Genomic DNA, 26,828 nt, shown 5'->3' with positions numbered 1-26,828 from the left:
TTATTTAAAAAACATTCAGCTAGGAAATAGTTATTTCAGTAGTTTTCAACAGTTGAAACTCAATAGAATTTCAACCACGCTGATTATTATCGATACATGTAATTCAAGAATTTGTAAATCTATTACCGGTCCTTTTTTCCAGAAAAATTAATCTTTAATTTTGTAAATTAAATACTGTTAGTTTCTTTTACAAAATAATAAGAGATTTTGAGGTTACTGATAAATCTTCTACTAATGAAAGATTTATCGATTAAATTTGTTGTTTATGACTTTAAGTATTGAGAAAGGAATTCCATCAGTAGCAACTGAATCTTTAATTTTTTTGTGCAAAGTCCATGTTTTAATTTCTTAATAGTTCTACATTCACAAAGCTAATTAGCAGATCTCACATTTTAATATTTGTACTTAGAATCCCAACTCGATACTAGAATATTGATTTTTCCAGTATTAGAATATCGATTCTGTATTCTACAAACAATGTATTAAATATTGTTTAAGTTTTTCCTTTATTTTTAACTACGCGCCAGCCAGAATTCCTCTCCATTTTCTTGTTGTTTCCTGAAATATAAGTCTCCATTTATTTTCCCTCAGTTCCTGCGGGTCTGGGAAAAAAATTTATGTAAAAAAGCTTTGTGTAATAAAAGTATCAGTAAGTTACAGATTAGCGTATTAAGGATTTGCTGATTTCTTTTATATTTAAATTAATGAAACAAATTCTGAAAATTTTACTTTATTTAAATTAAAAGAAAATACATGTATAAATATGGATGCATATTGATGTTTATTGATTAGACCACCTAACATCATGCATTATTTTATGTTAAATCATAGAATATTATTACTTCACATCAGTCAATATTATTTCCTTAAAATGTAGAATTAGTGTTATTTGAAGACAAAAGCTGGTTAAGCTTCTGTCACTTTCACTTTAGAAAATACTGTTGAATTTTTATTTTTAACATCGTATTCCTTTTCATATAAAAATTTATAGCATTTTAATAAAATACTACCTAGAAATATGAACCAAGAATTCTGCTCTTTTAAACTCACCAATTTGTGAGGTTATGGTTGTATTCATATTAAATGTGATCACCTCAAAAGTACCTCTATTTTTATGTATATATATTCTTACATAAAATTAAACTTTTTTATATACTGAGATAAACACGTTGATGCATGCAATTGGTCAATTACAACTTCATATGTAACACTACATAATTTCAAATTAAACTAACATTACAGAAAACCCATCAGGTTGGTCTAGTGGTGATCACATCTTCCCAAATAAGTTGATTTAGAAGTCGAGAGTTCCAGCGTTCAAATTCTAGTAAAGGCAGTTACTTTTGTATGTATTTGAATACTAACTAGATCATAGATACTGGTGTTCTTTGGTGGTTGGATTTAAAGCCGCACATCTGAGGAATGGTTGAACTGAGACTGTACAAGATTACACTTCGCTTAAACTCACACATATCACCCTCTGAAGTAATACCTAAACAGGAATAAGAAAGAACATTACAGAAAAAAATGAATTTTTTTTCCTTCATTAAATTTTATTGCTTTCTATAAATAAAATCATTTATTTTCAAGGTTATGTATATTTAATTATGAATATGAAGATGTAACTATCCACTACAAAAATAAAACAAAAAGGCATTTCTTCAATGAATTTTATTAGTTACTGTATGAAATTACTGAATTCAAAAAAAAAATTTTATGTTTTCAAAAATAAAGTACAGAAATGATAATTTAGATTCACTTACTTCAACGCAACATCTTATTGAATGGAATGTCATTTCATATTCAGTCATCAACATCAAATGTTATGTTAAAATCTTATTGGTCGCCTGAGCTTTATTAATCTGTAATTTTTAATATAGATTAGTAATAATGAAATTTTTTCAAATGGCTGAGAAAAAAATGTTAGACTAACTTGGTCTGTATTTCAAGTTAACATTAATTTTAATATAATTTTTACAAATAAAACGGATAGGATTACTAATCAATCATGTCATCGGTTGAAGTATCTTTGCTTAATCATTTATAAAAGATGTTCAAGTCATTTTAGTCATATGCAGTAGTAGTCATTTTAGTCGTAGTCATTTAGATTCTGTATGCAGTCCTCCCTAGTCTTAACTAATCATTATTCTGCTGTCACATCTCTTGAACTTGCAAACTGTTGAACTCAATGTCAAGGTTTCACTTTAGAAAAACACCACTGACCTGAAATACATGTGGATCTCAAATTAATTGATTCTTCTTTCAACATAGAATTCTCTTATTCAGAAAACTTGTTTCAGGCATTATTCTTTTATTTATCTCTCTTTTCATTCTGTCTAATATCAGGACCGATTAGATCTGTTTCATTCTCAATATCTTAGGTTCTACTGAAGCAAGGACATTTTTTATTTAGGTTTATTTTCACCTTTAATTTTGCAGGTAAGGTTAAATTTCTGATTTTTGACAAGTAGGCTAGCTTCGAGTTCTTTTATTTATCTCTCTTTCCATTCCATCCAGGACTAATTACATCTGTTATTTATTTAGGTATTTTATGTATTTATCCTTGGAAGCAAGTATATAGTTTTTTATTTAGATTTATCTTCACCTTTTTTTTACCATAAGGTTACAGTTAAGATTTTTTACAAGTAGGTTAGCTTTGAGATTTGTAAACTATACTTTCCACCGGTAAATAACTTTTTTTGATACAATTTTATCACACTGTCTATAAAACTTATGAAAAGATATACAAATTATGTAGAGCAATATTTTTTCACTAAATAACCTATTTGAAATGACTCTGAGATTACATTCTGAAATTGACCAAATTCTGAAATAGTTTCAACAAAAAAAATTTCATTAAACAATTAAAGTTTTTGACAACCTACTAATAACTGAAAATTTAGAGGAACTAAATGATGGTTTTGCAAATTAAACCTTTATCCCTTCTATCACCGACATTGGTATTAAGGGAATAATCGTCTCTATCATCCTTCCTGGATCCCATTATATTTTATCAGCCGATCAAATTTATATTTCTTTATTGAAGTTATAATTGTTGAAATATACAAGTATGTATAATTTCTCCCTCTCCATATTTCATCTGGACTCGGGTATGTTTCTTAGTAAAAGTTACATTTGTCTGCTTGACCGGTTAATCAGTCTTTTATACTTATTCAATGCACAATGGATTACAAATATTATAACCACTATAATTCATGTTTTTAATGTTCAATGGACTCTTATCAGCATTATTCTACATTCAATTGTGTTAGTTTTTTTTATTAATTGTAATCAGTTGTGTGATAGATGAGGTGAAATTTAAGTGTAAGAACATCATTACTGACTTCTTATTAAAAATTAATCTGTATTAACCGATAGAAAATAAGGCTGGAACAAGCAGTTAATAGAGGCATTGGCAAGACCCAAATTCATATTTCACAGCAAATGGAAAACAATGAAGCTCGAGTGTGCGTGCAAAAAATAGTGTATTCAAAAGAGAATCCCAATATTATTGTTCATTGTGTGCTTTGCAACCGGCTCTTAATTTAACTGCTTGGTTTGAAATCTACCATAAGTACATTTAGGCTGGTTTACATTTAGTTTCAATTTTTGATTATTATTATTTCCATTTTAATATTTTATTATATTTACTACTGTTTATGTTATTCCTTTGAACTGTTTTTTCAGTAATGTAATGTATTATGATCGTTATTGATCAAATATTAACATTTTGTTTGATTATTATAATAAAATTAATAATTATCAATTCTGATATTTGTGTTTTTATTTTATGTCTCGCCCAGTATAACAATTTACTTTGTTTAGTCTACAAAGTTCATAATATAACGCTTCTATTACTGTAGATTGTACAGTATGAATAAAAGTAACGAAAGTATAACACGATAATTATTTTGTTGTTTGGTGGTTAACGCGTCTTCCCAAATCAGTTGATTTGAAATTCGAGAGTTCCAGCGGTCAAGTCCTAGTAAAGTCAGTTATTTTTATTTGGATTTGAATACTAGATCGTGGGTACAGATGTTCTTTAGTGGTTGGGTTTCAATTAACCAGACATTGATGGTAGCTAAAACATCTTATAGCCCAGATAGACTTAAGACTATGCAAACAAAAAAAGTCGAAATAACCAAATACACAGAAAATAATATCCCTACATAATGACCAAAAAATCCTTTGTTAGGTTAAATATTCACTTTAATCGAGGTACTTTTGTGTGATCGTGTCGTGATTGAACTGCAATCACTGCAATTAACCACACATCTCAGGAATGGTCAAACTGAGAATGTACAAGACTACACTTCATTTACACTCATACATATCATCCTCATTCATCCTCTGAAGAATTATCTAAATGGTAGTTACCAGAGGCTAAACAGTAAAGAAAGAAGAAGACATTGATGGTAGGGTATCATCTTAACCAACCTCCCTTCCTCCACTTAATTATAATTTAGTAATGGAAAGAATGATCTACTATAAAAAACATGAGAAGATATAATTTTAAGAATTAATTAACATGGGGTATTTATTAAAAACAGTTGATTTGAAATTTAAGAGTTCCAGCAGTCAAGTCCTATAAAGTCAGTTATTTTTATTTGGATTTGAATACTAGATCGTGGATACAGATGTTCTTTAGTGGTTGGGTTTCAATTAACCAAAAATAAAATATGAGTTTTTCAAAACGAAAACTATAGTATAGATTTTTCATAGGTTTCACTTAAATTAGTCTAAATAATTCTCAATTTAAGTCTATTTATTGTAATTGAAATACTACTAGTTGGAATATACTTACATGGAATATTTTTGCTTTAAAAAAAAAGAAGTATTTTTGAGAATTGCTACTGTTTTCAGAAGTGATTCATACTTTGTCTGGTTGTAAAAAATGAGAAAATCTAAAAATCTGATTTTTTTCCTTTAGATAAAAAGTAGTACCCGAGTTAATTTTAAAAGCCAATAAAAAAACAGTTATTTACTAAAGATAAAAAAATTGGAAAATTTAAAATATCAGCTAGTTTGATAGGGCTAAGTTTTAAAAGATTCACATATTTCCACCATAGATATTTTGAGAATAAATAATGTAAAAATTTAAAACACTTGTTTTTGCAAAAAAAAAAAAAAAATAATTATAAGATGATTATAATAATTGTGGTGTGTTGATAGTTGAAGTTAATATAAAGTGGACTGTAGAATAAAAACACTTGAATTAAACATAATATGATACTAATAACTTTACTAATAAAAGAATATTGATACATTAGTTGGCGACTCGGCCGTATAGTATGGTTGCTCGTAGCACACTGACTTATTACTATATTATACAAGAATAGTTCAATCTTCTGCCGCAAGGAAGCGACGCAACAATAATCAAACCAAAAAATTAGAGTTCCGGAATTAATATTTATATTTCTAAGATTATTAAAGGCATATGATTCAATAGAAGCTCTAGTTAAAATATTGAAATAATTTGTCAATAACTCTAAAGCATTATAAAATAAACATACTCAAAAGATAAAATTTAAGGTTGATTTTTCAAACCCAATCAAATAAAAATGACAGTAAGACAAGGTGATGCCTTTACATATTCATTTGCCTACACGTTAACTTAAGCCAATTAAGTAACAGAACCACCTATGATCTCACCCATTCATGTTCCATGTACTTCTGCTGGATTATATAATTCTATGATAGTAGTTTATGATACAAACATCATGAAGTGTTATTTATAAATATTATATTCACATAAAAAAGTGAAATTAACCCACTAAAAAACAGTAGTTTTGCCTGAAGTCTTATACTGTTCGAAAGCTCTACGTAATTTCTTAGGAAAAAATAATAAAAGTTGTAAATATACAAATATGTAAATACAGCACAGAAAGAAATTCAGAAAGAAAAACAACAGGAAGTTTAGAAATTGAATTACAATGTTACAAATTCTCAAAGTGGGTGATAATGGTCCCTTGTGAGCACTGGAGGCATTCACGTGGTCCACAGAAGATTGGGGTTGTTCAGGGGGTCAACGAAGGCAATGACTGATTTAAAAAAAAGGCAAAAATTATGTTTTCCTGATACTTTAAACTAAAATTAAATACCAACTGCGTACAAAAAATTTTTCAATTGAAAGGTTTGTTTTGAATATGCTATCATTATTGTTGTTATATAACTGTATAGATCAAATTGTGTTACTGTTTTTAGGATGCACTCTTATGCAAATATTATTTTTAACATATGCTAAGGTTAAAATTAAGGTGTTTTAATGTTTCCATGTGTTGCACAGAATTTGTAGTCGATTCGGCCTACTGGTAATCAATCGTTTACACTTGTTTGGAATCCCAGAACGCTGTTAAGAGAATTTTTTTTGAAGAGGATTGTGTTTTGAATTCTTTTTATTGTGCGAACAATAGTGCCAGTATTCTATGCTTTGCGGTTTTTCTCTCGGACCATAATGATGCACACAAGTTTCAATTTCTGTCACAATATTTAAAGGATCACCTCTCAGCTGGAGTCCTACCTCCCCGACCCTACTTTACAGGCTTTAGATGTGCATTGTGCATGTTTTTCACTTTCCGTGACCCTCTCCCACCACAAGAGTTCTCTACACCATCATCGGGGAGCTTCAACCCCCACACTATGTGGGTTGACCAAAACACCCTAGCCATGGAGGCTATCTACCTGGCCCGACACATTGCCATGCTTTGACTCCAAACTTCCTGAATTTTTAAGTCTTTCGCAAATTTTTTTTTCTATAGATATATAGTAACATCTCATCCCAGCCATTCCTTGTACCCAGCTTAACAAATTTATCGAAGACTTTCGATACAGTACGGGGACAGTGTGTTGTCGCAACGGAGTGTCTACGAATGGACTGGAAAATTCAAAAACAATCGCACAAGTGTTACCGCAACTATCGCACGATGAAGGAGCCGGACAACAGTTTACCGCCACAAATGAGGAAAACATAGAGCGTGCACGTGACACAGTTTTCTTAGACAGACGAGTAACTATCGACGAAGTGGCACATCATCTGCAAATTAGTCACTGTTCTGCCTACTAAATCATCCGCAACAGACTTGGGTTTCATAAAGTCTGTTGAAGATGGGTCCCAAAATGACTCGCACAGTCGCATAAACAAATGCGCTTGGACATCTGCCAAAAACATTTGGATCGCTATGGTAACAAAGAGGGCATCTTCTTAAACAGAATCATCACCGGTGACGAAACATGGATCTATCATTATGAGCCGGAGAGTAAACGTCAGAGTATGGAATGTAAACATCCAAATTCGCCCTGCAAAAAAGTTCAAGACCCCAACCGTCCGAAGGAAAACTGACACTTATGGTTTTTTGGGACTCACAAGGCCCAGTACTGGAACATTATGAGGAAAGGGGCATGACAATAAACAGTGCACGTTACAGTGAGATGCTTACTGCCAAGCTGAAGCCTGTGATTCAAACGCCGAAGACTGCTATCAAAAGGTGTTGTGTTATTGCACAACAATGCCCGTCCACGTACTGCTAAAACGCTCCAGAAACTCAACTTTGAAGTACTGGCTCATCCTCTGTATGGTCCTGATCTTGCCCCTTCTGACTACTACTCACTCAAAGAGGCATTAAAGGGCAGTCGATTTACCTCGGCTGAAACGGTGAAAGAAGCGGTGCATTCCTGGCTCGCAGTTCAACCGAAAACCTTCTTTTATGAGGGTATCAGGAAGCTTGTGTGACGATGGACCTAGTGCGTTGAAATACAAGGGGACTATGTTGAAAAATGATGTACATGTAAGTTTCCTATTTGTATTGCAATAAAATTTATAGCTACATTCAGATAATAATTGACTTACCCTTGTACATATACAAAATGACATAAATAACTTGTCACAATGCTTCATATTATACTCCTCAATGCAGTAAGTGACAGTACCTAACCTAACATGATATTATAGCAACAATAAAATTCATATCAACACTAGAAAATCAATATATATTTACATAATATAAGTCAGATCACCTTAGAGCAATATTAAATGTATTTCATAGCCATCATCCCAACACCCAGATCCACACAATTAGAAGGTGATCTAACCTAACATGAACATACGTTCCGTCATTACTTTAGAGCACTGCTTCTCCTCTGCGTACTGATAATTACACAATACAAATTAACAAGCTTATACATATATTACCATTACATCTCCACATGTGTGCCAAGAATACTTTTCACACTGTATCGTTAAGTAAAATTTTCACATTATTATAAATCTTCCTCATTTGTGCAGCATCAACAAAGGACTGATGGTTTCTCATTTCCATTGTGAAGGAGAACAGCTTTCAAACTCATAAGCAATCTGTAAACAATCTCCTTTCTGCAGGATTGTGATGCTGTTTTAGCAAATCCAATAAAGAATTTACATCATCATATATTATCTTGTATGGTGAATAGATCTGCAATTCTTGGTTTCCAATATGGAAAAACTTATTTTAGTGGTACTTTTGAGCAGATTTCAATCTTTTAACCTTAAAGCCAGTAACTCTGACAGCATTTTAGACAAATAAGGATTACTAACTAGATCACTAATTTCCACTTGAGTAATTCTGATATAAATTAAACTTTTCTTATATTTTTTTTAAAGAAAATTCATTAGGTAAAGAACACTGGTATACATGATCTAGTATTCAAATCCGTATAAAAATAAACTGCCTTTACTAGGATTTGAACGTTAGAACTCTCGAGATTGAAATCATTCCATTTGCAATGACAAGTTCACCACTAGACCAAGCCAGTGGGTTCGCTTTGCCCACTATTAACTCCAGTTGTTTCCATGCCCAAAGAATTATTGCACAATTCACAAACCTTATAACCTTAGCCTTGTGCTGTTTAATAAGCCTTGAGCAACATTAAAATTTCTCGGCAACATGACTATTGAACTTTTTTTAAGTTACAAGATGCAAGGAGGTAAATCAATATTTAGAGAAGGAGGTTACAAGATGCGATGGAGGCCAGTTTGATCTAAATTATCTAGAAATTCATTGAGAAATTGTAGGAGTTCACTTTCATTTTCAGTTATCAAATTGTTTACACATACATATGACCTTGTTGCTGCAGAAATCAAAACAAGGGCTTTCCTATCAATTTCTTGGCAGTGGTCATATCTTGGTGCTAGGATTGTTACATTTGAAAATTTCAGACCATCTTCTGGCAAGTGGAACCGGTTACCATAAATTTCTGTGCCTATATCTGAGATGGATATAATTGAAGCGGGTAATTAATTGATTTCTTTGTCGACTTAATTTGTCTAATGAGGGTATTCTCTATTACCATTTTGTACCAAGAATTCAGCAAACTCATTTTCTTCAGCATTAGCTCTTGTGATTATCTTCAACTTGAACTTTCTAAATGCTAGCCAAAGAGGAGAGAATTTTATAAAATTTTGAACAAGTGTAGCTCTTAAGCCATGTTCAGCTACAAGTAAAACTTGTCTGAAGGCTTCCCTAAAATGATTACTTTGCCGCCAAATATTTTATAATTTCCCATTATATCCTGTAGGAAGCTATTTATACATACCGATGAATACTTATTAACCATAGGGGACTCATCCCAGATTATCAATTTTGTCCTGTGAATATGACTACCTTACTGGTTGTTGCATTTCATCCCCGAGACTGAATGTTCATGAGATTTAATGATAACTTGAAGCGGATATGGATTGCAAACATGAGATTAATGAGACATACAGAGCCCATGTCTTTTTTTTTTATTTCCTAAGTTCATTTTAAAATATGCCAATCAAATTTTGCTTTACCTCATTAATAACCACTTATACTGTCTGGTATAAGTTTTTTACACTGTCCAAAGTATTTGCTCAGCCTTCTGTTCAGATTAGCAATTTTTAATATCATGCAAACAAAACTCATGTAACAGAATGCAAATCAAGACCAATTACTTATAAGAGGGGATCCAGTGAGTTTTCTAAATAACAGTTAACTTGCCAGGTTAGCAGTGCTGTTGTTGGAAAGCAGCCCATCTTTAATAGCCCACCGAGATGGTCTAGTCATTATCATCGCAAATCAACTAATTTTGAAGTTAAGAGTTCTAAGGTTCAAATCCTAGTAAAGGGAGTTACTTTTATATGGATTTGAATAGTAGATTGTGGATACCGGTGTTCTTTGGTGGTTGGATTTCAATTAACCACACATCTCAGAACAGTCAACCTGAGATTGTACAAGATTACACTTCATTTACATTCATACATACCATTTTCATTCATCCTCTGAAGTAATATCTTACAATGGTTCAAGGCTAAAGCAAAAAAAGAGTCTTAGATAGATAATACGTTTCTGAATCAGATACTACAGGTTTTTCATTCTACCTACAGGTTTTGAAAAAATTTATGCTTATGCCATTGATACTTTGATTTATCCCAAACTTTATGAGGACTTTTAAGTCCTAATAAAGTATTTAAGTATTTTAAGTTTAAAAATAGATATGAGGACTTCTTGTCTTTGTAATTTTGTCCATCTTAAGTCAAGCCATTAGTTTATTCTTTTTCAATTATGCCTTGAGCAAAGTCTCTGCCTCATTTTCCTCTACAAAATATATTTACTGTGAACCTGGTAACTTAACAATAATGTGTGTGACTGACCGTGTATATGAAAAGCTGCTACTATAGGGCTGACATACCTTGTATTTAGAAATGTTGGTATTTCATCATAATTTAGAACTTCACCTTCAAATGTGATTTGAGCACTGCAACAATCCTGGCCCTAGTAAACATACATATATAGGTATTTTACACTTTTAACATTGGAGCAAATCTTAACAATAATGTGTGCTTGGAAGTAGAGGAGAAGGAAGGGTTATATGGCACAAGGTAGATAAATATGCATTTATGTAGTTATTAAGTTCTACTGGAGATTCTCTTATAGGTTTTGTGATATTTTTACAATTATCTCTTATGCAATAGAGAGGATAATAATTCATACTATCTTTTGTGAATTCATTATAATATTTAGGAAATTCTTTCTTATATTTTCCATCTTCCACACAGACTGATTTAAATTATAAACACCACATGGATCATGAATCATATGTTTGGTAACCAAATTATATCATTTTGATTGGGATTGATCAATTATTTCTGCACTAACAATGTCATCAATATCGTCTTCAATTTTGTATATTTTGCAGTCCTCTATGAGGTTTAAAAGCATACATAGATGAGATAACCACCTTTTTATTTCCTTGTATGAAGTAAAGGAAGTATTGTGATCGTGAAGAATTTTGGTTTTCAGATTTCAATGGAAATATACATTTTAACCATCCCTGAATCCATTTTGACTAGTTTCAGCATGACGTCTACGTATGTACGTCATACGTACATGTTGACATATACATACATATGCATCTCGCATAACTCAACAAATTTAATAAGCCTCTAATATATCTAATATATCTCTCTCTGCTTTGATCCACTTTCAGGAGTAAGGTCAATGCTCCTACACCTTCCCACACTGCAGCTCCATCACAGAGTTCTCCATGCATCCACTTCATCCTTTTATTTATATTTCATATTTGAGTTCAGTTTTAATCTTTTTTGCTTAAAATTTATGTCACTACATTATGGTAATTAAGCTTCTGACGCACTGAATATGCCACTACATGTGATGATTACGTATTTCATAGGTTGTAATTATGTATGGACTGGAGATAAAAGAACTTTGTGAAATAAAATATGTATATTCGATTTGTTTATAAAATTCCATCAAAACATGAAATGTTGTATAAAAATTATTGTTGTTATTTTTATTTTCAATTTTTGCCGCTTTAGGACCACATTCATATGTTCTTGACTTCTTTCTTCATTGTTGTATTTTCTCTCTACTTAGTACCTCTTCATTTTCTCCACATGTTGTTCATTACGTTCTTCCAACCATTTCATTTTCAGATTTTCTTTCCTGGTCATTTGTTTTTGGAAATCCTATAAGATAATTATTTTGGTTTTAATTTTATGTTTAATATCTTTTTTCGTTATATTTTTAAATTTTAAGTAATTTGTTAACTTCTTTAATCCAGTTTATTTCTGTTTTCCTATTACAAAAGAAATCAAGAGATTTGGTTAGTTAACCTGATCTGCAATTTTTTTGCATTTTTTATTTTTAAGTTTATATTTCTAATAAAAAAATTTTGATTATAATAAGAAATTATTATCAAAATGATTATAATAAGAAATTATTATCAAAATGATTATAATAAGAAATTTTGATTATATTTTTACTCATTGGTAAGGTGACCAAAGAACATTATTAATCTTTGCTTCTTCATTACAGCCATTTTTTTTTCTCTATAGTTTGATCTATTTCATCATAGTTTCTACATTTAACTGTGTTTCTACTTACAAGTGGTAATATTTTTTTCTAATTATTCTTTCCTTTTTTTTATTCTGTATCTTCCATATTTTTGTCCAAATTGCAGTTTTGTTGTATAATTAATATTTGTGTAGTTTATTTTTACATGATAAAATTTTATATATTCAAATAAAATTTATTATTGTACTAATAAACAGTGAAATATTATGAAAAAAAAACTTTTGTTCAATTTAAATATATATATTATTTCTCAAAAATCATTAGAAGCAATTTTATTAAAAATATTCCTATTAAAAAAACAATACATTATCTTATGTTATGATATTTTAGAAATGTAAAGGTAAAACAATTATTTACAAATATCCACTAAATATTATTATTTTTTTTTAGAAAAAATATTAAATCTTATTATTTATTATTGATACAAACATAATTTAAAAATATACATTTTTACAATGATAAAACAAACTAAATAGTTGATTCAGGATATACTTTTAAATTAATATAATTGTCAGCGGTTATAAACAAAAACATATCAAACTATTAAGTACATCTAAAGATAAAAATTATCAAATTAATATCTATAAAAATATAAATCCAATAAAATAAGTTTATTTCTAAAGTATCTATAAAAAAACCCATGATATTGTTCAAAACATGTCATGTGCAAAGATATATATGATATAGAATCAAACAAATTATAATCTTGAAAAAGGGGTATATATCATCACATCCTGATGAAATTTTATGTCTAAGCTGTTTAAATCTAATAAATTTTTAAAATAAATAAATCTTTAAATTTTAAATTTAACTATTATCGAATCACTTTTAAAACGGTTACAAATATATTAGAACAACTCTTTGAACATTCTAAGTTAGGGCAATAATACAAAATTCTGGATAAAAGTGATGTTGTTAAGGAACCCCCGAACCAGTTCTTACATTGTTGTTTAAGTTTTGAAGGAAATGCAGGTTTTACTGGATCTGTTAATCCCAAAATTATCGATCGCTAATATGCCGGTACAATTTGCACAAAAATATCATGATCTTCTAAGAAATTGTGGGTTAGATTAATGCCCAATGACTAGAGAAATCTTAAATTTTCTCTGAATGGAGTTATTTGTCACTTAATACAGTTTTTACAAGGGTAGATTGTTCTTCTCATCATTTCTTCAAACTTTTTTTTTGTTAACGTTTTAGTTTTCCTTAATCTTGAATCGTTTATTCTTTATTATTAGCTTGATGGATATAGCATCTGACCTTGTCATGTCTGGATTCATATAAGAATGCTGGAACTTACATCAATGGTATTTTTTTATTACCCATGACAGAACAGAGACAGCATATGTGTTTGATACAAGAGCTTTTGTGTGTATGTGTCCAATTTCCTAAAATCTACTGGACCAATTTTGATGTGTTTTTTGTATTACATAGATATATCACTTCACAGCAGGTTCTTAGACATGTTTTATCATTATAGGCCACCAGAGCGCTGCAATAGTGTTTCTCTATAACAGCTGGGCCAATTTTGATGTGATTTTTTGCATTACCTAACATAGGTATCACTTCAGAGTAGGTTCTTGGACGTATTTTATGGTTACAAGACACCAGGGGGCACTGCAGTAGATATGTTTCTTCAAAATAAGCTTTATGGGGTTTTTAAAATTTTTAATTTTATCACTTGTTTTATCACAATGAATTATGTAAAATAATTACTGTAAAATAGTCCTACTATTAAAATTCATTGTAGCATGAAGCTAGATTTATTAATTTTTTTAAATTATAATTCTGGTAATAAGAAGTCACGAGTTTTATGAGATCACATAATCAAATTCTAATAGCTTCAATTGTGAAGTAAACAGCTGTATCTAAAGTAAATAAGCATACTCCTTCAATAAACTAGACTCGGTAAATTAATATAAAAAGCAGCTCTGTTCATATTACATATATAGAATTATGAAACATAGATTTGGCCGCTAGTAGGATTGTATCTGATCATTAATCCATAACTAATGAATTAACTCGACCGGTATTTTTTCTTTCTATCGGTTAAAGATAACCGATGTAATTAGGGCGAGGCAAAGTTTTTTTTTAAAAAAATCACACCTATAAACTTAATTTCACTTTAAAGGAATGACTTTTTGCAGTTTCAACTTTAAAAATATTTAGAAAATTTATCATATAAATCGGCTCAACATTTTAATAAGATTCACATTTACTATTTTTTAAAATGTACTTTTCTCCTAGATGGTATTAACCCCTAGTTAATTTAAATTTTAATGTAATATCTTAACATTATATTATTTTTATATGCAAGTGTTTTTGTAAAGATTAAATATAATTATGTACTATACATAATTTTATATATATATATATATATAAAATTATTATTAAATGTATATTTTTATAAAATTGATATTACATAAAAAATATATATATATATAAATTTTATTTCATTAATATAGTACAAATAGAAAAATTATTAAAAATAAACAAAATTGTCTGTTTACATATATAAATAAAATACATATGAGAGTGAGAACAGAGAAACCACATTATATAAATAGTTTAAAAATATATTTTATTCATATTTATAAATAAAAGTAATGAATTTGTATTTACATGATACTCTAATTAACACTCCAATTTTTTAAAATTTATATATTGTAAAAAATAATAAATAACAAGCGAAATTTAACAATTAATCGATCTTTAATAAAATTTAACCTTTTAAGTTAATGGTGTGCTATTCATATGAAAAGATAGATTTGGTTCAAATCTTAAAAAAAAAGAAACCTTATTACATAAGAAAATTAGAATTCTAGGTTTTTTTCTGATGTTGGTTTCTTGTATGTATCTTGACATCTTCAAGATAGAACAGGATAGCTATATAAAGTAAGTTTTGTCATATACTTTTAATTTACTGCAAAGTATTGTATACATTTAGTATTTCTGATACTTTGAGAATAGATCCTGCGAACTTACTCAGGGAAGGTCTGGTTCTCGCAAAATGGGCACGTGAAGCATTATTGTAGTAATTAAAAATGAATATAAAAATCTAGCAAGAAAAACCTTTTAACATCTCTGCTTCGATTCAAGCTTTCAACACATGAAGTCTCTGCACATGCCTCTAATAATTTAAACGATCTTATTATTTAAATTTTGAATCCACGGAAAACTGGGTCGACATGTATTGCACTTATTAAGTGCTATCCAAGTGTGTCATTTCCGAGTTACGAGTGACTGTTTATTACAGAGTGAACCAAATAAAACTGGCCTCCGGAAATAAAAATTTAAAAATGAAAAGCAAAAATAATATTAAATTACTGACATTTATTGATTTTCAGTTACAACGCTTCAGAAAAAATAAATCTTTAAGATGTTGCAATACAATTTTAAAGTCTCTGTTCAAAAAGCACTACCAGCTACTATACAAAGTTCAACATGGCAATTCATATTCAATTTCCAACTAGAATCCTGGCAAGTCTCTTCCCGTATGTTGTCTTTCAACTCTTCCAATGTCTGTGGGTTTTTCTTATAGTCTATCCCTCTCAAATAGGCCCAAAGGTAAAAATTGCACAGTAATAAGTCTGAAGATCAAGGCGACCAAAGTCGTTACTGATTGTTCTATTTCGTGAAATATTGGTGGATTCGAGTGAAAGACTGTTTACAAGCATGTTAAATTACTCCGTCTTGTTGGAAATAACCACAAGAAAGTTCTTCTGGAATCAAGTTATGCATAAATTCTTCGTAATTGTAAATGGATGTCACTATTAACAGTCTTCTCAAAGAATATGGGTCCGACAATCCAGGTGGTTTTTGAATGAGTTTCATTTGGGTTCTGTGTACCCCAGTGCCGCCTGCATATTATGAGAATTAACGTAGCCTGATAAATGGAACTACATTTCATCTATTGAAATGTAGAGAAAAGGATCAAGGAATCCTTTAATATTCTGTAAGAGCCACTAACAGTAATTTACTCATTTTATCTTTTATGTTGTTTTAATTCTACAAGTCTCACATGATAGGCTTTCATTTGTAAACCGTACAGTATATGTCAACACATTGTTTGAGAAACTCCTGTTTGTCAGGATAATCATCGTGTTGACCTGTGAGACTCCTTCTAGTAGTATCTGCTACACCAACAACAACTTCTGGTCAAACAGTTGGTTGTGTCACTCTCTTCACAGTGGTAACTGTGAAGAGAGTGAGTCAGTTGCACTGTTTGCCAGTTTTCATTAAATCTTGAATTCTTTATTTTGCAGGAACATTACTTCTAGGATTAGTCCATGAAACCTTTCACAAACCACATTTATTTAAATTGTGTGAATATATATTCCTCCACAGTGAAAACATGCTGCTCAGTTGAATACACCATGACGTACAAATACTACAGACTCACTGAATGGAAGGGGAAGGCTTATGAGTAAGTCAATGACCTTCTATTAATACACATACACAACAAACATACCATCTTCTTACACAGTATGTATCATAAAATACTGTGTTAGATTGGTGAGAATGGTTTTATATGGCCTATCTGGTACACTTCAATCATCCCTCATAAAACCTGTAGAGTATTACACCTCAAATTTAGTAGTATTTAGGGGAATATTAACTATACTACAGACTCACTGAATGGAAGGGGAAGGCTTATGAGCAAGTCAATGACCTTCTATTAATACACATACACAACAAACATACCATCTTCTTACACAGTATGTATCATAAAATACTGTGTTAGATTGGTGAGAATGGTTTTATATGGCCTATCTGGTACACTTCAATCATCCCTCATAAAACCTGTAGAGTATTACACCTCAAATTTAGTAGTATTTAGGGGAATATTAACTACTTGAGTAGTTTTGATTAATATTACACATAAAAGCAGATAAATTTGGCACAAAATTATTTTATTAACTGAACATAGACTAACATTAAAATTTTCCATTATAACTCAGATCTTAAAATTCAATTTAAAAAAAAAAAAATAATACTTAGAATTTTTTAAAACGTGGGGCATATTTTTTTTTTGTCTTCAGTCATTTGACTGGTTTGATGCAGCTCTCCAAGATTCCCTATCTAGTGCTAGTCGTTTCATTTCAGTATACCCCCTACATCCTACATCCCTAACAATTTGTTTTACATATTCCAAACATGGCCTGCCTACACAATTTTTTCTTCTACCTGTCCTTCCAATATTAAAGCGACTATTCCATGATGCCTTAGTATGTGGCCTATAAGTCTGTCTCTTCTTTTAACTATATTTTAACAAATGCTTCTTTCTTCATCTATTTGCCGCTATACCTCTTCATTTGTCACTTTATCCACCCACCGGATTTTTAACATTCTCCTGTAGCACCACATTTCAAAAGCTTCTAGTTTTTTCTTCTCAGATACTCCGATTGTCCAAGCTTCACTTCCATATAAAGCGACACTCCAAACATATACTTTCAAAAATCTTTTCCTGACATTTAAATTAATTTTTGATGTAAACAAATTTTATTACTTACTGAAGACTCGTTTTGCTTGTGCTATTCGGCATTTTATATCGCTCCTGCTTCGTCCATCTTTAGTAATTCTACTTCCCAAATAACAAAATTCTTCTACCTCCATAATCTTTTCTACTCCTATTTTCACATTCAATGGTCCATCTTTGTTATTTCTAATACATTTCATTACTTTTGTTTTGTATTTGTTTATTTTCATGCGATAGTTCTTGCGTAGGACTTCATCCATTCATTGTTTCTTCTAAATCCTTTTTACTCTCGGCTAGAATTACTATATCATCAGCAAATCGTAGCATCTTTATCTTTTCACCTTGTACTGTTACTCCGAATCTAAATTGTTCTTTAACATCATTAACTGCTAGTTCCATGCAAAGATTAAAAAGTAACGGAGATAGGGAACATCCTTGTCGGACTCCCTTTCTTATTACGGCTTCTTTCTTATGTTCTTCAATTATTACTGTTGCTGTTTGGTTCCTGTACATGTTAGCAATTGTTCTTCTATCTCTGTATTTGAACCCTAAATTTTTTTTAAATGCTGAAAATTTTATGCCAGTCTACGTTATCGAATGCCTTTTCTAGGTCTATAAACGCCAAGTATGTTGGTTTGTTTTTCTTTGATCTTCCTTCTACTATTAATCTGAGGCCTAAAATTGCTTCCCTTGTCGCTATACTTTTCCTGAAACCAAATTGGTCTTCTCCTAACACTTCTTCCACTCTCCTCTCAATTCTTCTGTATAGAATTCTAGTTAAGATTTTTGACGCATGACTAGTTAAACTAATTGTTCCTTATTCTTCACATTTATCTGCCCCTGCTTTCTTTGGTATCATGACTATAACACTTTTTTTTAAGTCTGACGGAACTTCCCCTTTTTCATAAATATTACACACAAATTTGTATAATATATCAATCGCTTCCTCACCTGCACATCGCAGTACTTCTCTACAGGTATTCCATCTATTCCAGGAGTCTTTCTGCCATTTAAATCTTTTAATGCTCTCTTAAATTCAGATCTCAGTATTGTTTCTCCTATTTCATCCTCCTCAACTTCCTCTTCCTCTGTAACACCATTTTCTAATTCATTTCCTCCTTATAACTCTTCAATATATTCCAATCATCTATCGACTTTACCTTTCGTATTATATATCGGTGTACCATCTTTGTTTAACACATTATTAGATTTTAATTTATGTACCCCAAAATTTTCCTTAACTTTCCTGTATGCTCCGTCTATTTTACCAATGTTCATTTCTCTTTCCACTTCTGAACACTTTTCTTTAATCCACTCTTCTTTCGCCAGTTTGCACTTCCTGTTTATAGCATTTCTTAATTGCAGATAGTTCCTTTTACTTTCTTCATCACTGGCATTCTTATATTTTCTACGTTCATCCATCAGCTGCAATATATCGTCTGAAACCCAAGGTTTTCTACCAGTTCTCTTTATTCCGCCTAAGTTCACTTCTGCTGATTTAAGAATTTCCTTTTTAACATTCTCCCATTCTACTTCTACATTTTCTACCTTATCTTTTTTACTCAGACCTCTTGCGATGTCCTCCTCAAAAATCTTCTTTACCTCCTCTTCCTCAAGCTTCTCTAAATTCCACAGATTCATCTGACACCTTTTCTTCAGGTTTTTAAACCCCAATCTACATTTCATTATCACCAAATTATGGTCGCTATCAATGTCTGCTCCAGGGTAAATTATGCAGTTAAAGAGTTGATTTCTAAATCTTTGCTTAACCATGATATAATCTATCTGATACCTTGCAGTATCGCCTGACTTTTTCCAAGTGTATATTCTTCTATTATGATTTTTAAATTGGGTGTTGGCAATTACTAAATTATACTTCGTGCAAAACTCTATAAGTCGGTCCCCTCTTTCATTCCTTTTGCCCAGCCCGTATTCACCCACTATATTTCCTTCCTTGCCTTTTCCAATGCTTGCATTCCAATCTCCAACTATTATTAAATTTTCATCTCCTTTTACGTGTTTAATTGCTTCATCAATCTCTTCGTATACACATTCTACCTCATCATCATCATGGGCGCTTGTAGGCATATAGACATTAACAATCGTTGTAGGTTTAGGTTTTGATTTTATCCTTATTACAATGATTCTATGCTATGCGTTTTGAAATACTCTACTCTCTTCCCTATCTTCTTGTTCATTATGAAACCTACTCCTGCCTGCCCATTATCTGAAGCTGAGTTAATTATTCTAAAATCACTTGACCAAAAGTCGCCTTCCTCTTCCCACCGAACCTCACTAATTCCTACTACATCCATATTTATCCTATCCATTTCCCTTTTTAAATTTTCTAGCCTACCAACCTTTTTTAAACTTCTAACATTCCACGCTCCGACTCGTAGAATGTTATTTTTTAATTTTCTGGTGACCCCTTCCTTAGTAGTCCCCACCCGGAGATCCGAACGGGGGACTAGTTTACCTCCGGAATATTTTACCAAGAAAGGCGCCTCCATCATTGCTATATCAAAATGCAGAGAGCCACATTTTCTTGGAAATAAGCAGCTGTAGTTTTCCATTGCTTTCAGCTGCGCAGTACTCAGAGGACTGAGTGATGTTGATATGGCCGTTTAAGGCATCCTGACTCACGCCCCTAACAACTATTGAAAGAGCTGCTGCCCTCTTTCAGGAATCATTCCTTAGTCTGGCTCTCAACAGATACCTCTTCGATATGGTTGCATCTTCGGTCCAGCTACTCTGTATCCCTGAGCACTCAAGCCTCCTCACCAACAGCAAGGTCTCATGATTCATAGAGGAGGCAGCCTACCGACATCATCTGTCCTTCCAATCTGCTCTCACCCATTTCACATAAAATATTTACAATATTAAATTTAATGTTTATTTCTGAATCATTCTGTAATCAGGTACCATTACTTTGTTCTAAGTACTGTGTTAAATTCTTAAACTTATAAATTCATTTTTTATCATTTTACCTTCAAATATCTTTTGTATACCAAAAGAAAAAAAAAATTTTAAAGTGGGGCATATAAAGCGTGCTAAAAAAAATGAGAATTTTGAAATTTAGCAGGTTGTATTTAGTCCAATTCTCATGATTTTTTTGCTGTATTGGTAAACATGTCTGAAAAGTATTTGTACATTTTTAGCCATTTTGGATGTTTAGTCAGCTGTCAAAAGGATAACACATGTTTTGGTACAATCAGTGATTTTTTCTTGTATAAATAATGGATCAGAGAATTTGTATTAAATTTTGCTACAAGAATGGAATAAAGTTTAGCGATGTTTTAAAAATGTTAAATATTGCTTTTGGTGAGTCTGCTATGATTAAAGCAAGGGTTTACGAGTGGTATAAGCGTTTCTAAGGTCGTGAAGAAATTGAAGACGACAAGCACTCCAGCACATCAACTAACGATAACGTGGAAAAAATGAAAGAAATGAATTACGAGTGGTCACCGAATCAAAATCTGAGAAATCGCTGATGATGTTGAGATATCAATAGACTCATGCCATGAAATTTTTTCGGATGTTTTGGATATGAAACATGTGACACCAAAATTTGTTCCAAAAGTGTTGAATTTCGAACAAAAACAGCGGCGAATGGAAGTTGCTCAGGAGTCGCTAAATAAAGTCAACAACGATGCAGACCTACTGAAATGAGTCATAACAGGTGATGGAAACACGGGTTTACAGATATGATATTGAAACTAAGGAATTGTTTCAGTAGAGGCTTTCTAAATCACAAAGACCGAAAAAGGCTCAACAAGTACGGTCAAAGGTGAAGGTTATGGTCACCGTGTTCTTCGATTTTAACGCCATGTGCATCAGTTCTTACCACAAGGTCAGACAATCAGTAAGGAATATTACCTACAAGTCTAACATTGTTTGCATGAAGCAATCCGAAAAAAACACCCGGATTTGTGGCAAAACAATTCATGGCTTTTGCACCATAATAATGTGCCTGCTCACACTTCATTGCTTATTCATCTATGTTTAGTCAAAAACAACACTAATGATTTTTTTTTTGGGTTAAAAACACCTACGTGTAATCATCGCCCAGATTTTTTTTTTATAAAAAAATAAAACAAACTAGGTTGTCTAAACTAATATCACACATAAAAACTAAAAAAAAAAACCAAAAGTAAATAGACTTTAATGAAGTCCAATATGGTTGTAAAGGGCCCATTCTCAGATAACAGAAATACTAAAAAGAAACCTAAAAATATAAAAACTCTAACATAAAACTTAAAACTAGATTAAAAACTAAAATAACAAAAATGAAATAAAACTTAAAACTAATATCATTAAAGGCTTGCATCTAATATCACTAAAACCTTACAACTAATTTCACAGACAGTCTTAAAAATACAATACATTAAAAAAAACATAAAAGTATAAATAATAAAAAAACTACATAAAATTTAACAAAGTTTGATAGGGAATGTAAAAGGCTCCCTACTCGGATAACAGAATCAAAGACACAAAACCACAAAGACTAAAATAAAAAACAAAACATATACGTAACAATATTAAATTTTTTGTATTAACCCAGTGCTATGCGTAAAATAAAAACATCCGGTTTAAAACTTCATTATCATTGCTCAAGACACCATCGATGTTTCTGAGTAGTTTAAATTTATGATGCAACGCAGCATAACATATGCAATCTATGAGTATGTGGCGCAGTCATGTGGCAGTTGCATCGTGCATATAGGGGTGCATGTCCTGCTGACATCAGGTACTCGTGTGTGACTCTCGTATTTCCTATTCGCAATCAACAGAGGACCATTTCCTCACGACGAGTTTTTCTGCATGATGAGTCCCATGGCAATACAGAATCTTTAATGTGACAGAGTTTATTATCAACAGTAGCCGTCCAGTCACCTTGCCACTTTGCTCATACGGATTGTTTTACGTGATTAATAAAATCAGAAGTAGCAACATAAGTGGTGAAAGGAGGTTGATTACATGCGTCTTTGGCAGCGGAATCTGCATGTTCATTACCAGGAATCCCTATGTGGCTAGGGACCCAGCAGAAACTTACTTGTGTGTCACGATTATTCAATTCGGCGATTATGTGGTAGAGTTCAATGACGATAGGATGTCTGGAATAAAAGTTTTCCAAGGCTTGGAAATCACTACACGAGTCACTACAAATAAGGACGTTTCTGTACTAATGATATTTAGAGCCTTATTTAATAGATATTAGAGGATGTTAATGATATTTAGAGCCTTATTTATAGCGTATAGTTCAGCAGTAAACACACTCGTAATACCGGGTAAACCAAACATATAAGTTCTATCATTGACAAAAAACGCACAACCAACGGTATCGTTCTGTTTCAATCTATCAGTGTATACCACCGCGTCTGGGTTCATCTTGGAGAGAACATACTGAAACATTTGCTGCAAAAATTTGTAGGTAGTGTTGATTGTTTATTGTACATCATAAGGTCAAACGTAAAATTTATAAGATTTATTCAGAGGATATGAGCATGGATACATTGGAAAGAATGACGGTGTCAACATTTATATGCTGCAGTAGACGTCTGGTACGGACACCTACAGGTGCAGTACAACGTGGATGGTCCTCATACCTTCCTCCTCCTACCTAAATTAGGATTTCTAAGGACTGAGTCAAAAGCCGGGTGATTTGGCTGTCCTTTGAGGCGATCAAAATAAGATAATAAAAGCTGGTTTCGTCTATCCTAAAGTGATGGCTCACCACAGTCTACAAGTAAGCTTGCAACAGGGCTTCATCTAAATGCACCTGTGGCAAGCCAAAGGAAAGCATGATGTACAGCATCCAGCATTTTAAGCACGGTATGACGAGCTGAAGAGTAGGAGACAAAACCATAATCTAAACAGGAACAAACAAAGAAATAGTATAAACATATCATAGATGATCAATCGGCTCCCCAATTGGTGTTACTAAGGACTCGCATCATATCTAAAAGTTTGGAACATTTTGTTTTTAATTCTTTGATATGTTTGACCCAAGTAAGACGGCTATCAAAAATTAATCCTAAAAACTTGATGTAAGGAGAGATGGCAATAAGCTCTCCGTTGAGAAAAACATGCAGAATAGAAGGGTTTCGTAGCAGAGAAAAGACTACACATTTTGTTTTTTCGGATGAAAAGTTGAAGCCGGTAACCCTCGACCAAGCTTCAAGGTGAGATATAGTGTAACACGTAATGATACCCAAGCCCCATAGTCACCAGACACGGCCCAATGTGACTTTCTTTTTCTAAAAAATAAACAGAACCTTAAAGGGCCATCGTTTCACAAGCACAGACGAGATTAAAAGTGAATCGCTGTAAGAACTAAACACTATTCCAAACATCGAGTTCCAGAAATGTTTCGGATATTGCAAAAATCACTGGCACGTGTATATTTAATGGGGACTATTTTAAAGGGGATAACATAAATATATATGAATAAATAAAATTCTTTCCAAAAAATAAAAATTCTTGTTACTTTTTGAACACACCTCATATTATAATTTCTCTATATTCCTTACAATACTGTTTACTATAAATTTTATATGTAAATACTATCACAAACCATAATTCCATTTTACACTTTATTTTAATTTTGCATTTTACCATTTTTAGAGCTTAATTTATTGTTAATTTAGTACAAAATGAATGTGTATTTGTCACAGATCAAACAACAGTTCAAGGTATTAAACGGATTTTGGTAAATGTCTGCTCATATTCTTAATTTATAAAATTATGTTGAAGTTTTGGGTCGTGGATTTTCTTAAAATTCCTTTTTTTATTTTTTCTAAGTAGGTCTTCTCCATTATATAATACTTGTGGTAAAACTACGGTTTTATAGTATCTTAATTTTGTGTTTTTGGATAAGGATTTTTTCATTGTGAATGTTCCTTGTAAACTGATAAGCCACTTCCTTCTTTTTCTAACTAGCAGGGCAGGGCAGGGCTCATTTTGCTCACCCAACTGTTGCTCCCTGGACCCTTGACGCGTTCATTTGCTCATGTTTGTGAGAATATTAAGTATCTTACAGAAATTAAAAAAAAGAAATATTAGTCTGTAGAGAATATTTTTCTTAACATTATAGTGTTTTTATATTTAAAATAGGCTTAAGGAGCGAGTAGATACAGAATTTAATATTTTTTCAGAGAAATACAATAGCCATATTGATAACAAGGAGTTGAGTTAGGGATGCTACCTTGTTCAAAGCCTTGTGTGTGTTCGTGTTAGTTGCCAGTCCAGCTGGTGCTATTGGCATAGAGCAGACCACGTGGTGTGCTGGTTGGATGCACGACAACCATTCTCTCCTGTTAAATAAAGAATCCTTTTCTTTTTTGCTGCTAAATATTAACTAATACCCTTTCTTTTATAAGTAAATAAAAATACAAATATAAAAAATAATAATCTATGCGAAGAAATTAAATTAAATAATCTCTAAATTAACTGACAATGGACTGCCAGGAGAGTCAGCTGACCCACCACCATTGGTTTTCTCGGCGCCAATAGCAGCTAAAATAAAAATATGAGCACATACGACAAACATATCCACCAACCATCCTTTTTCATTGAGAGTGATATACATTAATGATAATCATTTCACCTAAATATGTAATTTTTTGATATTTAAATATTAAAATTTTTGATTTTTTATCTATTCTCCTCAAATTTTCATTATTGGGATTTTGTTTATATTATTAGCAAACTATGTTGTTTAATTGTATGAAATATGTACCAATTTTGTTTAAACAATTTTCTAAATCTTAAATTTTGATTTTCATCTCTATGCCAAAATTATTATGTTGTCAGAAATGTTAAAATATTTATACCGTAAATTAATTTTCACAAAAAATAATTTTTCACTTATCAAATAAAAATCTAATTCTTCACGATTTTTAATTTACTCATAGCTGAAAAGATTAATCTACATATCACAGTAAGACACAAGTGAGAAATTTAAATTATTTTAAAACAGTTGAAAGATAACATTATTTTAAAATGGTTGAAAGAAAAAGACTTTCAGGCTGTACGAGATAATTCATAAATGTTTTACCTCCACTAGACAAATGCATCTCTATGAGTCATTTTACAATATTACGACGAATATTACTACTCTTGTTCTGATAAAGATAACCCAAAATTTTGTGGAAATTCTTTTAATCTTTCCACTAGTCCCTTCTAATTCATTCATACACTCGGATACATGTCAGTACCACTAACATATTATTTTTTTAGTTCTAGGTAATGAAAAATAATGCACTGAAATTATTTTGGTATAAATTATGAGGCAAAATTAATTGTTTTACACATGACAAGTGTAAATTATTTGTTAAATCACTGATAAGAAAATTAGGAAACACAGTTATCACAAATTTAATTCTGAGAAATTATAAGGCAACTTAAAACAAATATAGGGGTTGTTGTTCAGAAAAATTATAGCTTGACAAAGAAAACCGAAAATTTTGCAATAAGTTCTTTAAACTTTAAACTTAGTTCATTTACAATTCGATACATTTACTCAGATTTTTCAACTTTTGAATACTTTCATTATCATGTGATTTTTCTACCTCTGTGATGGAAGCTGTTCTCTCACCTTAGAGCATCATTGAAATTAATATTTGTCAAGCAAGCCATTTCATCAGGTTTGGGAAGGGAAGTAATCATTAGGAGCCAAATCAGATGAATAAAGTACATGCTTCCACAAGTCATTGTCAAAGTGTAAATTTTAATGAAGTTTTACAGCTACAATCCAAGACATGTATACAGGCGCATTATTGTAGTAAAATAGCATTATCTTTTTGGCCAATGTGGCAGTCCTAATCAATCAATCTGGTAAAGCATCGAAGTGTAATGCTTCCCGTAATTGCAAGTTTAACATTTGAAAAACACGGTAAAAAATGTAATGAAGTCAAATTAAAGAATCAACAGTAAATGCATATATAAAGTTTCATTCATATAAGTACCCTGATGAATACACT

At 31.4% G+C, this 26,828-nt stretch overlaps 1 long non-coding RNA gene across 3 annotated transcripts in view; it reads right to left on the bottom strand.

Moving 5' to 3' along the window:
- Nucleotides 1–738: 738 nt before the first annotated feature.
- LOC142320392 (uncharacterized) overlaps nt 739–26,828 on the bottom strand; it is a 52,720-nt gene continuing 26,630 nt past the window's right edge. For 2 of the 3 annotated variants that reach the window (XR_012755370.1, XR_012755371.1), the window contains exons 4-5: nt 10,684–10,766; nt 742–1,492 (exon numbers count right to left, since the gene is read on the bottom strand). This is a non-coding gene — a long non-coding RNA (uncharacterized LOC142320392). Of the gene's footprint in view, nt 1,493–1,763; nt 1,863–10,683; nt 10,767–26,828 lie in introns of all 3 variants that reach the window. The other variant, XR_012755372.1, reaches the window with a different exon arrangement.

Source organism: Lycorma delicatula, chromosome 2 (genome assembly GCF_047948215.1).
Source record: "Lycorma delicatula isolate Av1 chromosome 2, ASM4794821v1, whole genome shotgun sequence".
Classification (NCBI taxonomy): domain Eukaryota; kingdom Metazoa; phylum Arthropoda; class Insecta; order Hemiptera; family Fulgoridae; genus Lycorma; species Lycorma delicatula.
Note: the sequence above shows the minus strand (reverse complement) of the source record. Positions and strands in the feature narration are given on the sequence as shown.